Genomic DNA, 20,526 nt, shown 5'->3' on the forward strand with positions numbered 1-20,526 from the left:
TATACTGAAGGAGCTTTAATACAAACATCTACCTTTATTTTGAAAGAGCTTTAACAGAAACATCTACCTTTATTTTGAAAGAGCTTTAACACAAACATCTACCTCTATTTTGAAGGAGCTTAACACAGACATCTACCTTTATTTTGAAGGAGCTTTAATACAAACATCTACCTTTATTTTGAAAGAGCTTTAACACAAACATCTACCTTTATTTTGAAGGAGCTTTAATTCAAACATCTACCTTTATACTGAAGGAGCTTTAATACAAACATCTACCTTTATTTTGAAAGAGCTTTAACAGAAACATCTACCTTTATTTTGAAGGAGCTAAACACAGACATCTACCTTTATTTTGAAGGAGCTTTAATACAAACATTTACCTTTATACTGTATGGAGCTTTAAGTCAAACATCTACCTTTATTCTGAAGGAGCTTAACACAAACATCTACCTTTATTTTGAAGGAGCTTTAACACAAACATCTACCTTTATTTTGAAAGAGCTTTAACACAAACATCTACCTCTATTTTGAAGGAGCTTAACACAGACATCTACCTTTATTTTGAAGGAGCTTTAATACAAACATCTACCTTTATTTTGAAGGAGCTTTAATACAAACATCTACCTTTATTTTGAAGGAGCTTTAATACAAACATCTACCTTTATTTTGAAAGAGCTTTAACACAAACATCTACCTTTATTTTGAAGGAGCTTTAATTCAAACATCTACCTTTATACTGAAGGAGCTTTAATACAAACATCTACCTTTATTTTGAAGGAGCTTAACACAGACATCTACCTTTATTTTGAAGGAGCTTTAATACAAACATCTACCTTTATTTTGAAGGAGCTTTAATACAAACATCTACCTTTATTTTGAAGGAGCTTTAATACAAACATCTACCTTTATTTTAAAGGAGCTTAACACAGACATCTACCTTTATTTTGAAGGAGCTTTAATACAAACATCTACCTTTATTTTGAAGGAGCTTTAATACAAACATCTACCTTTATTTTGAAGGGGACACTAGGTACCTGTCTGTCCAGACTGGGGGACAGAGGACACTAGGTACCTGTCTGTCTGTCCAGACTGGGGGACAGAGGACACTTTGTACCTGTCTGTCTGTCCAGACTGGGGGACAGAGGACACTAGGTCTGTCTGTCTGTCCAGACTGGGGGACAGAGGACAGAGGACACTAGGTACCTGTCTGTCTGTCCAGACTGGGGGACAGAGGACACTTTGTACCTGTCTACCATAAGTTAGTGCCACTTAAGATTACAAGTAAAGCATACTTAATCAAGATATCTTTTTTAACTCAAAATATTTAGTCAACATTAATTAAAATTTTTGATGTAATCAGTTTCAACAATTTTTTTGAGTTAACTGAACTTATTAGGGTTTACAGTGTAAGAGGTCTAATGTTTTTTTTAATCATTGCTGTTCCATATATGCATTATTGACAAAGTTTTTCTGAAGAATTTTTTTATTGAGACCGGTTACTTTCATAATGGTCAATAACATATTCAAACCAACTCAGTCATGTTATAAGTCAATATCAATCTAAGATGATTTAACAGTACTTCATTCAACACAGTAGCCAGGTTAAAAGTAGTAGACAGAGAACAGCAGTGCCACACAAACTTATCAAATATCAAAATCTTTATTTTCACCTTGAAAGAGATAACACATTTCATCAGAGGCAACAAGGAAAAGAAACTTACAAACTGTAGTAAACATATAACAACATTTCATATCAAAAAAGAAACTTAGAACAGCCATACAAATTTCATCCAAGGCAATTAGGTAAAAACAACATATCATATCAAAAAGAGACTAGGGTTAGGGTTAGGGTAACCCTATCTATCTATCTATCTATCTATCTATCTATCTATCTATCTATCTATCTATCTATCTATCTATCTATCTATCTATCTATCTATCTATCTATCTATCTATCTATCTATCTACGCTAAGCCTTTTGCCAGACCAGTGCAGAGGCAGAAAATGTCTCTTTTTCTCCACGTTTCTGTCTGCCTCAGACTGCGGGGCCCCTATCGCCGTGGTAACCACCTGGAGTTGCCGTGGTAACCAGGCCAGAGCTCGTTAACTTCATAAACAATCCACCTAGCTGGATTAAATGTTTGTAAACACAGACACACAGCTGCTCCGCCAGAAATGAAGCGGTGGTTCTACTCAGTGGAGCAGCAGAAGTAACAGGATGCAGAGCACTGAGCAGCATATTATTTCTGTTCTAATCAGCAGAAAACCATGGAAAACAGCTGGCTCTGGGGATTACTTTTCACTAATAAGATTGAACATTACTGTTGGTTGTATTTTGTGAATGGAATATTTATTTATTTATTTATTCTCTCTCCTCCCTCTCTCTCTCTCTGACCTGATATGAATTGATTCTCTGGTTTATATATTGATCAAAATTATGTTTCAAATGAATTATTACACTCGTACGCCGTGTAATAGGCGGGATAATGCTCAGTAAGTTATTGATTAAATGCACTGACACTAGTGAAACTATCAATTGCACCTACCAAACAGATACACTGAGTGGAGCGGGCGACCGGTCCAAGATGGCGGCCCCACCGCTCGTCAGCGCCAATAGGCCCAGCGTTCGATGCGGCGTCTACTCTTTATATGTCTATGGTCACACACACACACACACACACACACACACACACACACACACACACACACACACACACACACACACACACACACACACACACACACAGGTAACCTAATGTGATTACAGCTCCTCCATATCAGTGCTTATAAAAAGATGATCATGTGTCTGTCTGATCAGCTCTGTCTTGACCTTAAGATCGTTAACACAAACATCTACCTTTATTTTGAAGGAGCATTAACACAAACATCTACTTTTATACTGAAGGAGTTTTAATTCAAACATCTACCTTTATTTTGAAAGAGCTTTAACACAAACATCTACCTTTATACTGAAGGAGCTTTAATACAAACATCTACCTTTATACTGTATGGAGCTTTAAGTCAAACATCTACCTTTATTCTGAAGGAGCTTAACACAAACATCTACCTTTATTTTGAAGGAGCTTTAATACAAACATCTACCTTTATACTGTATGGAGCTTTAAGTCAAACATCTACCTTTATTCTGAAGGAGCTTAACACAAACATCTACCTTTATTTTGAAGGAGCTTTAACACAAACATCTACCTTTATTTTGAAGGAGCTTTAATACAAACATCTACCTTTATACTGTATGGAGCTTTAACACAAACATATACCTTTATTTTGAAGGAGCTTTAATACAAACATCTACCTTTATACTGAAGGAGCTTTAATACAAACATCTACCTTTATTCTGTAAGGAGCTTTAAGTCAAACATCTACCTTTATTCTGAAGGAGCTTAACACAAACATCTACCTTTATTTTGAAGGAGCTTTAATACAAACATCTACCTTTATTTTGAAGGAGCTTTAATACAAACATCTACCTTTATACTGTATGGAGCTTTAACACAAACATATACCTTTATTTTGAAGGAGCTTTAATACAAACATCTACCTTTATACTGAAGGAGCTTTAATACAAACATCTACCTTTATTTTGAAAGAGCTTTAACACAAACATCTACCTTTATTTTGAAGGAGCTTTAACACAAACATCTACTTTATACTGAAGGAGCTTTAATACAAACATCTACCTTTATACTGTATGGAGCTTTAAGTCAAACATCTACCTTTATTCTGAAGGAGCTTAACACAAACATCTACCTTTATTTTGAAGGAGCTTTAATACAAACATCTACCTTTATACTGTATGGAGCTTTAAGTCAAACATCTACCTTTATTCTGAAGGAGCTTAACACAAACATCTACCTTTATTTTGAAGGAGCTTTAACACAAACATCTACCTTTATTTTGAAGGAGCTTTAATACAAACATCTACCTTTATACTGTATGGAGCTTTAACACAAACATATACCTTTATTTTGAAGGAGCTTTAATACAAACATCTACCTTTTTTTGAAGGAGCTTTAATACAAACATCTACCTTTATACTGAAGGAGCTTTAAGTCAAACATCTACCTTTATTTGAAGGAGCTTAACACAAACATCTACCTTTATTTTGAAGGAGCTTTAATACAAACATCTACCTTTATTTTGAAGGAGCTTTAATACAAACATCTACCTTTATACTGTATGGAGCTTTAACACAAACATCTACCTTTATTTTGAAGGAGCTTTAATACAAACATCTACCTTTATACTGAAGGAGCTTTAATACAAACATCTACCTTTATTTTGAAAGAGCTTTAACAGAAACATCTACCTTTATTTTGAAGGAGCTTAACACAGACATCTACCTTTATTTTGAAGGAGCTTTAATACAAACATCTACCTTTATTTTGAAGGAGCTTTAATACAAACATCTACCTTTATTTTGAAGGAGCTTAACACAGACATCTACCTTTATTTTGAAGGAGCTTAACACAAACATCTACCTTTATTTTGAAGGAGCTTTAATACAAACATCTACCTTTATTTTGAAGGAGCTTTAATACAAACATCTACCTTTATACTGTATGGAGCTTTAACACAAACATATACCTTTATTTTGAAGGAGCTTTAATACAAACATCTACCTTTATACTGAAGGAGCTTTAATACAAACATCTACCTTTATACTGTATGGAGCTTTAAGTCAAACATCTACCTTTATTCTGAAGGAGCTTAACACAAACATCTACCTTTATTTTGAAGGAGCTTTAATACAAACATCTACCTTTATTTTGAAGGAGCTTTAATACAAACATCTACCTTTATACTGTATGGAGCTTTAACACAAACATATACCTTTATTTTGAAGGAGCTTTAATACAAACATCTACCTTTATACTGAAGGAGCTTTAATACAAACATCTACCTTTATTTTGAAAGAGCTTTAACAGAAACATCTACCTTTATTTTGAAGGAGCTTAACACAGACATCTACCTTTATTTTGAAGGAGCTTTAATACAAACATCTACCTTTATTTTGAAGGAGCTTTAATACAAACATCTACCTTTATTTTGAAGAGCTTTAACACAAACATCTACCTTATTTTGAAGGAGCTTAACACAGACATCTACCTTTATTTTGAAGGAGCTTTAATACAAACATCTACCTTTATTTTGAAGGAGCTTTAATACAAACATCTACCTTTATTTTGAAGGAGCTTTAATACAAACATCTACCTTTATTTTGAAGGAGCTTAACACAGACATCTACCTTTATTTTGAAGGAGCTTTAATACAAACATCTACCTTTATTTTGAAGGAGCTTTAATACAAACATCTACCTTTATTTTGAAGGAGCTTTAATACAAACATCTACCTTTATTTTGAAGGAGCTTAACACAGACATCTACCTTTATTTTGAAGGAGCTTTAATACAAACATCTACCTTTATTTTGAAGGAGCTTTAATACAAACATCTACCTTTATTTTGAAGGAGCTTTAATACAAACATCTACCTTTATTTTGAAAGAGCTTTAACACAAACATCTACCTTTATTTTGAAGGAGCTTTAATTCAAACATCTACCTTTATACTGAAGGAGCTTTAATACAAACATCTACCTTTATTTTGAAAGAGCTTTAACAGAAACATCTACCTTTATTTTGAAAGAGCTTTAACACAAACATCTACCTTTATTTTGAAGGAGCTTTAATTCAAACATCTACCTTTATACTGAAGGAGCTTTAATACAAACATCTACCTTTATTTTGAAAGAGCTTTAACAGAAACATCTACCTTTATTTTGAAAGAGCTTTAACACAAACATCTACCTTTATTTTGAAGGAGCTTTAACACAAACATCTACCTCTATTTTGAAGGAGCTTAACACAGACATCTACCTTTATTTTGAAGGAGCTTTAATACAAACATCTACCTTTATTTTGAAGGAGCTTTAATACAAACATCTACCTTTATTTTGAAGGAGCTTTAATACAAACATCTACCTTTATTTTGAAAGAGCTTTAACACAAACATCTACCTCTATTTTGAAGGAGCTTAACACAGACATCTACCTTTATTTTGAAGGAGCATTAATACAAACATCTACCTTTATTTTGAAGGAGCTTTAACACAAACATCTACCTTTATTTTGAAGGAGCTTTAATTCAAACATTTCCACCAGTTTGAGCATGTTTCACTTCCTGCTCTCACTGAAATAGTTCAACACCTACGCCCTGCTAACTGCCCATCTGACGGCATTCCATCCCATCTGTTTAAGGAGGTTTTCAGCTCAGTTGGGTCTTTTATTCTGTTTCTTATTAACTTGTGTCTCACCTCTGGTTGCGTCCCAGCTTCCTTCAAGCATGCCACAGTACAGCCTGTTTTAAAAAAGAAAAAATTGGATCCCTTGGTCCTTTCTAATTTCAGGCCAATTTCCAAACTCCCGTTTATCTCCAAGGTCTTAGAGAAAGTTGTTTTTAACCAACTGCAAGAATTCCTAACTGCAAGAATTCCTACATCAGGCAAATGTTGGTGAACAATTTCAGTCTGGTTTTAAGTCCCTTCACAGCACCGAAACAGCTCTTTTAAAAGTTTTTAATGACCTTCTTTTAAACCTTGATTCTGGTAATTGTGCACTTTTAATGCTGCTAGATCTCACAGCAGCATTTGACACGGTAGATCACACCATTCTCTTGTCACGCCTCGAGCACTGTGTGGGCATTAAAGGTACTGCTCTAGAATGGTTTAAATCCTACCTTGCAGACAGATCATTCTGTGTACAATTAGGGCAGTTCTCCTCCTCAGTGGCCCCCCTGACCTGCGGGGTCCCCCAGGGGTCAGTTCTTGGCCCGTTATTGTTCTCCCTTTATATGCTACCCCTGGGGTCGATATTTAGGAAACATGGCATCACTTTCCATTGCTTCGCGGATGATGTGCAGGTATACCTACCAGTGAAGGCCACCTCCAAAGAATCCTTCCATACAGTGTTTAATTGCATGGCAGACATTAAAACATGGATGGACCTTAATTTCCTAAAATTAAATGAAAACAAAACAGAAATCATTCTATTTGGTCACCCTGACCTGGTCCAGGTCCTTGCCAGTTCCCTTGGCCCACTAGCACCCTACATAAGTTCCCAGGCTAGAAACCTTGGTGTTATTATTGATGGGGCGTTCAAATTGGACAAGCAGATCAGTTCTGTGGTCAAGGCCAGCTTCTTTCAGCTTCGGCTCTTAGCCAAGGTCAAGCCCTATCTTAGAAGGGCTGATCTTGAAAAAGTCATGCATGCTTTTATTTCATCACGTTTAGACTACTGTAACTCCCTGTATGTCGGCATCGGCCAATCTGAACTAAACCGTCTGCAGCTTGTGCAGAATGCAGCAGCCCGGCTCCTAACTGGGACAAAGAAACGCGAGCATATAACACCGGTGCTCTCCTCCCTTCACTGGCTCCCGGTTAAGTTCAGGATTGATTTTAAGATTCTTTTATTTGTTTTTAAGTCTCTGAATGGATTGGCCCCAGAATACGTGTCCAACCTTATTAATGTACACCGACCCCCCAGAGCCCTGAGGTCATCTGACCAGTTGGTTCTGGACGTTCCCCGATCCTTCCTTAGAACCAAAGGCGATCGAGCCTTTGCAGTTGCGGCTCCCACATTGTGGAACTCTCTGCCACTTTCTGTGCGGTCTGCTACGAGCCTCGCTACTTTCAAAACGCACCTTAAGACCTACTTGTTTACTCTGGCCTTTGGCTGAGTTAAGTCACTGTATTTTGGATTTATACTGTATTACTCTTCTCATGTGTATTGCTTATTTGTTCATTTATTATACTGCTTTGCTTGTATTGCTCGTTGTATTGCTGACTTTTATCCTGTAAAGCACTTTGGCTGGCCTCCGGCCTTTAAAGGTGCTATATAAATAAAGCTGACATTGACATTGACATTGACATTGACATTGACATTGACATTGACAAACATCTACCTTTATACTGAAGGAGCTTTAATACAAACATCTACCTTTATTTTGAAAGAGCTTTAACAGAAACATCTACCTTTATTTTGAAAGAGCTTTAACACAAACATCTACCTCTATTTTGAAGGAGCTTAACACAGACATCTACCTTTATTTTGAAGGAGCTTTAATACAAACATCTACCTTTATTTTGAAAGAGCTTTAACACAAACATCTACCTTTATTTTGAAGGAGCTTTAATTCAAACATCTACCTTTATACTGAAGGAGCTTTAATACAAACATCTACCTTTATTTTGAAAGAGCTTTAACAGAAACATCTACCTTTATTTTGAAGGAGCTTAACACAGACATCTACCTTTATTTTGAAGGAGCTTTAATACAAACATCTACCTTTATACTGTATGGAGCTTTAAGTCAAACATCTACCTTTATTCTGAAGGAGCTTAACACAAACATCTACCTTTATTTTGAAGGAGCTTTAACACAAACATCTACCTTTATTTTGAAAGAGCTTTAACACAAACATCTACCTCTATTTTGAAGGAGCTTAACACAGACATCTACCTTTATTTTGAAGGAGCTTTAATACAAACATCTACCTTTATTTTGAAGGAGCTTTAATACAAACATCTACCTTTATTTTGAAGGAGCTTTAATACAAACATCTACCTTTATTTTGAAAGAGCTTTAACACAATCATCTACCTTTATTTTGAAGGAGCTTTAATTCAAACATCTACCTTTATACTGAAGGAGCTTTAATACAAACATCTACCTTTATTTTGAAGGAGCTTAACACAGACATCTACCTTTATTTTGAAGGAGCTTTAATACAAACATCTACCTTTATTTTGAAGGAGCTTTAATACAAACATCTACCTTTATTTTGAAAGAGCTTTAACACAAACATCTACCTCTATTTTGAAGGAGCTTAACACAGACATCTACCTTTATTTTGAAGGAGCTTTAATACAAACATCTACCTTTATTTTGAAGAGCTTTAACAGAAACATCTACCTTTATTTTGAAGGAGCTAAACACAGACATCTACCTTTATTTTGAAGGAGCTTTAATACAAACATCTACCTTTATTTTGAAGGAGCTTTAATACAAACATCTACCTTTATTTTGAAAGAGCTTTAACACAAACATCTACCTCTATTTTGAAGGAGCTTAACACAGACATCTACCTTTATTTTGAAGGAGCTTTAATACAAACATCTACCTTTATTTTGAAAGAGCTTTAACAGAAACATCTACCTTTATTTTGAAGGAGCTAAACACAAACATCTACCTTTATTTTGAAGGAGCTTTAATACAAACATCTACCTTTATTTTGAAAGAGCTTTAACACAAACATCTACCTCTATTTTGAAGGAGCTTAACACAGACATCTACCTTTATTTTGAAGGAGCTTTAATACAAACATCTACCTTTATTTTGAAGGAGCTTTAACACAAACATCTACCTTTATTTTGAAGGAGCTTTAATTCAAACATCTACCTTTATTTTGAAGGAGCTTTAACACAAACATCTACCTTTATTTTGAAAGAGCTTTAACACAAACATCTACCTCTATTTTGAAGGAGCTTAACACAGACATCTACCTTTATTTTGAAGGAGCTTTAATACAAACATCTACCTTTATTTTGAAGGAGCTTTAATACAAACATCTACCTTTATTTTGAAGGAGCTTTAATACAAACATCTACCTTTATTTTGAAAGAGCTTTAACACAAACATCTACCTTTATTTTGAAGGAGCTTTAATTCAAACATCTACCTTTATACTGAAGGAGCTTTAATACAAACATCTACCTTTATTTTGAAGGAGCTTAACACAGACATCTACCTTTATTTTGAAGGAGCTTTAATACAAACATCTACCTTTATTTTGAAGGAGCATTAATACAAACATCTACCTTTATTTTGAAAGAGCTTTAACACAAACATCTACCTCTATTTTGAAGGAGCTTTAATACAAACATCTACCTTTATTTTGAAGGAGCTTTAACACAAACATCTACCTTTATTTTGAAGGAGCTTTAATTCAAACATCTACCTTTATACTGAAGGAGCTTTAATACAAACATCTACCTTTATTTTGAAGGAGCTTTAATACAAACATCTACCTTTATTTTGAAAGAGCTTTAACACAAACATCTACCTTTATTTTGAAGGAGCTTTAATTCAAACATCTACCTTTATACTGAAGGAGCTTTAATACAAACATCTACCTTTATTTTGAAGGAGCTTAACACAGACATCTACCTTTATTTTGAAGGAGCTTTAATACAAACATCTACCTTTATTTTGAAGGAGCTTTAATACAAACATCTACCTTTATTTTGAAAGAGCTTTAACACAAACATCTACCTCTATTTTGAAGGAGCTTAACACAGACATCTACCTTTATTTTGAAGGAGCTTTAATACAAACATCTACCTTTATTTTGAAAGAGCTTTAACAGAAACATCTACCTTTATTTTGAAGGAGCTAAACACAGACATCTACCTTTATTTTGAAGGAGCTTTAATACAAACATCTACCTTTATTTTGAAGGAGCTTTAATACAAACATCTACCTTTATTTTGAAAGAGCTTTAACACAAACATCTACCTCTATTTTGAAGGAGCTTAACACAGACATCTACCTTTATTTTGAAGGAGCTTTAATACAAACATCTACCTTTATTTTGAAAGAGCTTTAACAGAAACATCTACCTTTATTTTGAAGGAGCTAAACACAAACATCTACCTTTATTTTGAAGGAGCTTTAATACAAACATCTACCTTTATTTTGAAAGAGCTTTAACACAAACATCTACCTCTATTTTGAAGGAGCTTAACACAGACATCTACCTTTATTTTGAAGGAGCTTTAATACAAACATCTACCTTTATTTTGAAGGAGCTTTAACACAAACATCTACCTTTATTTTGAAGGAGCTTTAATTCAAACATCTACCTTTATTTTGAAGGAGCTTTAACACAAACATCTACCTTTATTTTGAAAGAGCTTTAACACAAACATCTACCTCTATTTTGAAGGAGCTTAACACAAACATCTACCTTTATTTTGAAAGAGCTTTAACACAAACATCTACCTCTATTTTGAAGGAGCTTAACACAGACATCTACCTTTATTTTGAAGGAGCTTTAATACAAACATCTACCTTTATTTTGAAAGAGCTTTAATACAAACATCTACCTCTATTTTGAAGGAGCTTAACACAGACATCTACCTTTATTTTGAAGAGCTTTAACACAAACATCTACCTTTATTTTGAAGGAGCTTTAACACAAACATCTACCTTTATTTTGAAGGAGCTTTAATTCAAACATTTCCACCAGTTTGAGCATGTTTCACTTCCTGCTCTCACTGAAATAGTTCAACACCTACGCCCTGCTAACTGCCCATCTGACGGCATTCCATCCCATCTGTTTAAGGAGGTTTTCAGCTCAGTTGGGTCTTTTATTCTGTTTCTTATTAACTTGTGTCTCACCTCTGGTTGCGTCCCAGCTTCCTTCAAGCATGCCACAGTACAGCCTGTTTTAAAAAAGAAAAAATTGGATCCCTTGGTCCTTTCTAATTTCAGGCCAATTTCCAAACTCCCGTTTATCTCCAAGGTCTTAGAGAAAGTTGTTTTTAACCAACTGCAAGAATTCCTAACTGCAAGAATTCCTACATCAGGCAAATGTTGGTGAACAATTTCAGTCTGGTTTTAAGTCCCTTCACAGCACCGAAACAGCTCTTTTAAAAGTTTTTAATGACCTTCTTTTAAACCTTGATTCTGGTAATTGTGCACTTTTAATGCTGCTAGATCTCACAGCAGCATTTGACACGGTAGATCACACCATTCTCTTGTCACGCCTCGAGCACTGTGTGGGCATTAAAGGTACTGCTCTAGAATGGTTTAAATCCTACCTTGCAGACAGATCATTCTGTGTACAATTAGGGCAGTTCTCCTCCTCAGTGGCCCCCCTGACCTGCGGGGTCCCCCAGGGGTCAGTTCTTGGCCCGTTATTGTTCTCCCTTTATATGCTACCCCTGGGGTCGATATTTAGGAAACATGGCATCACTTTCCATTGCTTCGCGGATGATGTGCAGGTATACCTACCAGTGAAGGCCACCTCCAAAGAATCCTTCCATACAGTGTTTAATTGCATGGCAGACATTAAAACATGGATGGACCTTAATTTCCTAAAATTAAATGAAAACAAAACAGAAATCATTCTATTTGGTCACCCTGACCTGGTCCAGGTCCTTGCCAGTTCCCTTGGCCCACTAGCACCCTACATAAGTTCCCAGGCTAGAAACCTTGGTGTTATTATTGATGGGGCGTTCAAATTGGACAAGCAGATCAGTTCTGTGGTCAAGGCCAGCTTCTTTCAGCTTCGGCTCTTAGCCAAGGTCAAGCCCTATCTTAGAAGGGCTGATCTTGAAAAAGTCATGCATGCTTTTATTTCATCACGTTTAGACTACTGTAACTCCCTGTATGTCGGCATCGGCCAATCTGAACTAAACCGTCTGCAGCTTGTGCAGAATGCAGCAGCCCGGCTCCTAACTGGGACAAAGAAACGCGAGCATATAACACCGGTGCTCTCCTCCCTTCACTGGCTCCCGGTTAAGTTCAGGATTGATTTTAAGATTCTTTTATTTGTTTTTAAGTCTCTGAATGGATTGGCCCCAGAATACGTGTCCAACCTTATTAATGTACACCGACCCCCCAGAGCCCTGAGGTCATCTGACCAGTTGGTTCTGGACGTTCCCCGATCCTTCCTTAGAACCAAAGGCGATCGAGCCTTTGCAGTTGCGGCTCCCACATTGTGGAACTCTCTGCCACTTTCTGTGCGGTCTGCTACGAGCCTCGCTACTTTCAAAACGCACCTTAAGACCTACTTGTTTACTCTGGCCTTTGGCTGAGTTAAGTCACTGTATTTTGGATTTATACTGTATTACTCTTCTCATGTGTATTGCTTATTTGTTCATTTATTATACTGCTTTGCTTGTATTGCTCGTTGTATTGCTGACTTTTATCCTGTAAAGCACTTTGGCTGGCCTCCGGCCTTTAAAGGTGCTATATAAATAAAGCTGACATTGACATTGACATTGACATTGACATTGACATTGACAAACATCTACCTTTATACTGAAGGAGCTTTAATACAAACATCTACCTTTATTTTGAAAGAGCTTTAACAGAAACATCTACCTTTATTTTGAAAGAGCTTTAACACAAACATCTACCTCTATTTTGAAGGAGCTTAACACAGACATCTACCTTTATTTTGAAGGAGCTTTAATACAAACATCTACCTTTATTTTGAAAGAGCTTTAACACAAACATCTACCTTTATTTTGAAGGAGCTTTAATTCAAACATCTACCTTTATACTGAAGGAGCTTTAATACAAACATCTACCTTTATTTTGAAAGAGCTTTAACAGAAACATCTACCTTTATTTTGAAGGAGCTTAACACAGACATCTACCTTTATTTTGAAGGAGCTTTAATACAAACATCTACCTTTATACTGTATGGAGCTTTAAGTCAAACATCTACCTTTATTCTGAAGGAGCTTAACACAAACATCTACCTTTATTTTGAAGGAGCTTTAACACAAACATCTACCTTTATTTTGAAAGAGCTTTAACACAAACATCTACCTCTATTTTGAAGGAGCTTAACACAGACATCTACCTTTATTTTGAAGGAGCTTTAATACAAACATCTACCTTTATTTTGAAGGAGCTTTAATACAAACATCTACCTTTATTTTGAAGGAGCTTTAATACAAACATCTACCTTTATTTTGAAGGAGCTTTAATACAAACATCTACCTTTATTTTGAAAGAGTTTTAACACAATCATCTACCTTTATTTTGAAGGAGCTTTAATTCAAACATCTACCTTTATACTGAAGGAGCTTTAATACAAACATCTACCTTTATTTTGAAGGAGCTTAACACAGACATCTACCTTTATTTTGAAGGAGCTTTAATACAAACATCTACCTTTATTTTGAAGGAGCTTTAATACAAACATCTACCTTTATTTTGAAGGAGCTTTAATACAAACATCTACCTTTATACTGTATGGAGCTTTAACACAAACATATACCTTTATTTTGAAGGAGCTTTAATACAAACATCTACCTTTATACTGAAGGAGCTTTAATACAAACATCTACCTTTATTTTGAAAGAGCTTTAACAGAAACATCTACCTTTATTTTGAAGGAGCTTAACACAGACATCTACCTTTATTTTGAAGGAGCTTTAATACAAACATCTACCTTTATTTTGAAGGAGCTTTAATACAAACATTTACCTTTATTTTGAAAGAGCTTTAACACAAACATCTACCTCTATTTTGAAGGAGCTTAACACAGACATCTACCTTTATTTTGAAGGAGCTTTAATACAAACATCTACCTTTATTTTGAAGGAGCTTTAATACAAACATCTACCTTTATTTTGAAGGAGCTTTAATACAAACATCTACCTTTATTTTGAAGGAGCTTAACACAGACATCTACCTTTATTTTGAAGGAGCTTTAATACAAACATCTACCTTTATTTTGAAGGAGCTTTAATACAAACATCTACCTTTATTTTGAAGGAGCTTTAATACAAACATCTACCTTTATTTTGAAGGAGCTTAACACAGACATCTACCTTTATTTTGAAGGAGCTTTAATACAAACATCTACCTTTATTTTGAAGGAGCTTTAATACAAACATCTACCTTTATTTTGAAGGAGCTTTAATACAAACATCTACCTTTATTTTGAAAGAGCTTTAACACAAACATCTACCTTTATTTTGAAGGAGCTTTAATTCAAACATCTACCTTTATACTGAAGGAGCTTTAATACAAACATCTACCTTTATTTTGAAAGAGCTTTAACAGAAACATCTACCTTTATTTTGAAAGAGCTTTAACACAAACATCTACCTTTATTTTGAAGGAGCTTTAATTCAAACATCTACCTTTATACTGAAGGAGCTTTAATACAAACATCTACCTTTATTTTGAAAGAGCTTTAACAGAAACATCTACCTTTATTTTGAAAGAGCTTTAACACAAACATCTACCTTTATTTTGAAGGAGCTTTAACACAAACATCTACCTCTATTTTGAAGGAGCTTAACACAGACATCTACCTTTATTTTGAAGGAGCTTTAATACAAACATCTACCTTTATTTTGAAGGAGCTTTAATACAAACATCTACCTTTATTTTGAAGGAGCTTTAATACAAACATCTACCTTTATTTTGAAAGAGCTTTAACACAAACATCTACCTCTATTTTGAAGGAGCTTAACACAGACATCTACCTTTATTTTGAAGGAGCATTAACACAAACATCTACCTTTATTTTGAAGGAGCTTTAACACAAACATCTACCTTTATTTTGAAGGAGCTTTAATTCAAACATTTCCACCAGTTTGAGCATGTTTCACTTCCTGCTCTCACTGAAATAGTTCAACACCTACGCCCTGCTAACTGCCCATCTGACGGCATTCCATCCCATCTGTTTAAGGAGGTTTTCAGCTCAGTTGGGTCTTTTATTCTGTTTCTTATTAACTTGTGTCTCACCTCTGGTTGCGTCCCAGCTTCCTTCAAGCATGCCACAGTACAGCCTGTTTTAAAAAAGAAAAAATTGGATCCCTTGGTCCTTTCTAATTTCAGGCCAATTTCCAAACTCCCGTTTATCTCCAAGGTCTTAGAGAAAGTTGTTTTTAACCAACTGCAAGAATTCCTAACTGCAAGAATTCCTACATCAGGCAAATGTTGGTGAACAATTTCAGTCTGGTTTTAAGTCCCTTCACAGCACCGAAACAGCTCTTTTAAAAGTTTTTAATGACCTTCTTTTAAACCTTGATTCTGGTAATTGTGCACTTTTAATGCTGCTAGATCTCACAGCAGCATTTGACACGGTAGATCACACCATTCTCTTGTCACGCCTCGAGCACTGTGTGGGCATTAAAGGTACTGCTCTAGAATGGTTTAAATCCTACCTTGCAGACAGATCATTCTGTGTACAATTAGGGCAGTTCTCCTCCTCAGTGGCCCCCCTGACCTGCGGGGTCCCCCAGGGGTCAGTTCTTGGCCCGTTATTGTTCTCCCTTTATATGCTACCCCTGGGGTCGATATTTAGGAAACATGGCATCACTTTCCATTGCTTCGCGGATGATGTGCAGGTATACCTACCAGTGAAGGCCACCTCCAAAGAATCCTTCCATACAGTGTTTAATTGCATGGCAGACATTAAAACATGGATGGACCTTAATTTCCTAAAATTAAATGAAAACAAAACAGAAATCATTCTATTTGGTCACCCTGACCTGGTCCAGGTCCTTGCCAGTTCCCTTGGCCCACTAGCACCCTACATAAGTTCCCAGGCTAGAAACCTTGGTGTTATTATTGATGGGGCGTTCAAATTGGACAAGCAGATCAGTTCTGTGGTCAAGGCCAGCTTCTTTCAGCTTCGGCTCTTAGCCAAGGTCAAGCCCTATCTTAGAAGGGCTGATCTTGAAAAAGTCATGCATGCTTTTATTTCATCACGTTTAGACTACTGTAACTCCCTGTATGTCGGCATCGGCCAATCTGAACTAAACCGTCTGCAGCTTGTGCAGAATGCAGCAGCCCGGCTCCTAACTGGGACAAAGAAACGCGAGCATATAACACCGGTGCTCTCCTCCCTTCACTGGCTCCCGGTTAAGTTCAGGATTGATTTTAAGATTCTTTTATTTGTTTTTAAGTCTCTGAATGGATTGGCCCCAGAATACGTGTCCAACCTTATTAATGTACACCGACCCCCCAGAGCCCTGAGGTCATCTGACCAGTTGGTTCTGGACGTTCCCCGATCCTTCCTTAGAACCAAAGGCGATCGAGCCTTTGCAGTTGCGGCTCCCACATTGTGGAACTCTCTGCCACTTTCTGTGCGGTCTGCTACGAGCCTCGCTACTTTCAAAACGCACCTTAAGACCTACTTGTTTACTCTGGCCTTTGGCTGAGTTAAGTCACTGTATTTTGGATTTATACTGTATTACTCTTCTCATGTGTATTGCTTATTTGTTCATTTATTATACTGCTTTGCTTGTATTGCTCGTTGTATTGCTGACTTTTATCCTGTAAAGCACTTTGGCTGGCCTCCGGCCTTTAAAGGTGCTATATAAATAAAGCTGACATTGACATTGACATTGACATTGACATTGACATTGACAAACATCTACCTTTATTCTGAAGGAGCTTTAATACAAACATCTACCTTTATTTTGAAAGAGCTTTAACAGAAACATCTACCTTTATTTTGAAAGAGCTTTAACACAAACATCTACCTCTATTTTGAAGGAGCTTAACACAGACATCTACCTTTATTTTGAAGGAGCTTTAATACAAACATCTACCTTTATTTTGAAAGAGCTTTAACACAAACATCTACCTTTATTTTGAAGGAGCTTTAATTCAAACATCTACCTTTATACTGAAGGAGCTTTAATACAAACATCTACCTTTATTTTGAAAGAGCTTTAACAGAAACATCTACCTTTATTTTGAAGGAGCTTAACACAGACATCTACCTTTATTTTGAAGGAGCTTTAATACAAACATCTACCTTTATACTGTATGGAGCTTTAAGTCAAACATCTACCTTTATTCTGAAGGAGCTTAACACAAACATCTACCTTTATTTTGAAGGAGCTTTAACACAAACATCTACCTTTATTTTGAAAGAGCTTTAACACAAACATCTACCTCTATTTTGAAGGAGCTTAACACAGACATCTACCTTTATTTTGAAGGAGCTTTAATACAAACATCTACCTTTATTTTGAAGGAGCTTTAATACAAACATCTACCTTTATTTTGAAGGAGCTTTAATACAAACATCTACCTTTATTTTGAAAGAGCTTTAACACAATCATCTACCTTTATTTTGAAGGAGCTTTAATTCAAACATCTACCTTTATACTGAAGGAGCTTTAATACAAACATCTACCTTTATTTTGAAGGAGCTTAACACAGACATCTACCTTTATTTTGAAGGAGCTTTAATACAAACATCTACCTTTATTTTGAAGGAGCTTTAATACAAACATCTACCTTTATTTTGAAAGAGCTTTAACACAAACATCTACCTCTATTTTGAAGGAGCTTAACACAGACATCTACCTTTATTTTGAAGGAGCTTTAATACAAACATCTACCTTTATTTTGAAAGAGCTTTAACAGAAACATCTACCTTTATTTTGAAGGAGCTAAACACAGACATCTACCTTTATTTTGAAGGAGCTTTAATACAAACATCTACCTTTATTTTGAAGGAGCTTTAATACAAACATCTACCTTTATTTTGAAAGAGCTTTAACACAAACATCTACCTCTATTTTGAAGGAGCTTAACACAGACATCTACCTTTATTTTGAAGGAGCTTTAATACAAACATCTACCTTTATTTTGAAAGAGCTTTAACAGAAACATCTACCTTTATTTTGAAGGAGCTAAACACAAACATCTACCTTTATTTTGAAGGAGCTTTAATACAAACATCTACCTTTATTTTGAAAGAGCTTTAACACAAACATCTACCTCTATTTTGAAGGAGCTTAACACAGACATCTACCTTTATTTTGAAGGAGCTTTAATACAAACATCTACCTTTATTTTGAAGGAGCTTTAACACAAACATCTACCTTTATTTTGAAGGAGCTTTAATTCAAACATCTACCTTTATTTTGAAGGAGCTTTAACACAAACATCTACCTTTATTTTGAAAGAGCTTTAACACAAACATCTACCTCTATTTTGAAGGAGCTTAACACAGACATCTACCTTTATTTTGAAGGAGCTTTAATACAAACATCTACCTTTATTTTGAAGGAGCTTTAATACAAACATCTACCTTTATTTTGAAGGAGCTTTAATACAAACATCTACCTTTATTTTGAAAGAGCTTTAACACAAACATCTACCTTTATTTTGAAGGAGCTTTAATTCAAACATCTACCTTTATACTGAAGGAGCTTTAATACAAACATCTACCTTTATTTTGAAGGAGCTTAACACAGACATCTACCTTTATTTTGAAGGAGCTTTAATACAAACATCTACCTTTATTTTGAAGGAGCTTTAATACAAACATCTACCTTTATTTTGAAAGAGCTTTAACACAAACATCTACCTCTATTTTGAAGGAGCTTTAATACAAACATCTACCTTTATTTTGAAGGAGCTTTAACACAAACATCTACCTTTATTTTGAAGGAGCTTTAATTCAAACATCTACCTTTATACTGAAGGAGCTTTAATACAAACATCTACCTTTATTTTGAAGGAGCTTTAATACAAACATCTACCTTTATTTTGAAAGAGCTTTAACACAATCATCTACCTTTATTTTGAAGGAGCTTTAATTCAAACATCTACCTTTATACTGAAGGAGCTTTAATACAAACATCTACCTTTATTTTGAAGGAGCTTAACACAGACATCTACCTTTATTTTGAAGGAGCTTTAATACAAACATCTACCTTTATTTTGAAGGAGCTTTAATACAAACATCTACCTTTATTTTGAAAGAGCTTTAACACAAACATCTACCTCTATTTTGAAGGAGCTTAACACAGACATCTACCTTTATTTTGAAGGAGCTTTAATACAAACATCTACCTTTATTTTGAAAGAGCTTTAACAGAAACATCTACCTTTATTTTGAAGGAGCTAAACACAGACATCTACCTTTATTTTGAAGGAGCTTTAATACAAACATCTACCTTTATTTTGAAGGAGCTTTAATACAAACATCTACCTTTATTTTGAAAGAGCTTTAACACAAACATCTACCTCTATTTTGAAGGAGCTTAACACAGACATCTACCTTTATTTTGAAGGAGCTTTAATACAAACATCTACCTTTATTTTGAAAGAGCTTTAACAGAAACATCTACCTTTATTTTGAAGGAGCTAAACACAAACATCTACCTTTATTTTGAAGGAGCTTTAATACAAACATCTACCTTTATTTTGAAAGAGCTTTAACACAAACATCTACCTCTATTTTGAAGGAGCTTAACACAGACATCTACCTTTATTTTGAAGGAGCTTTAATACAAACATCTACCTTTATTTTGAAGGAGCTTTAACACAAACATCTACCTTTATTTTGAAGGAGCTTTAATTCAAACATCTACCTTTATTTTGAAGGAGCTTTAACACAAACATCTACCTTTATTTTGAAAGAGCTTTAACACAAACATCTACCTCTATTTTGAAGGAGCTTAACACAAACATCTACCTTTATTTTGAAAGAGCTTTAACACAAACATCTACCTCTATTTTGAAGGAGCTTAACACAGACATCTACCTTTATTTTGAAGGAGCTTTAATACAAACATCTACCTTTATTTTGAAGGAGCTTTAATACAAACATCTACCTTTATTTTGAAGGAGCTTAATACAAACATCTACCTTTATTTTGAAAGAGCTTTAACACAAACATCTACCTTTATTTTGAAGGAGCTTTAACACAAACATCTACCTTTATTTTGAA

Source organism: Trachurus trachurus, assembly GCF_905171665.1.
Source record: "Trachurus trachurus genome assembly, chromosome: 12".
Classification (NCBI taxonomy): domain Eukaryota; kingdom Metazoa; phylum Chordata; class Actinopteri; order Carangiformes; family Carangidae; genus Trachurus; species Trachurus trachurus.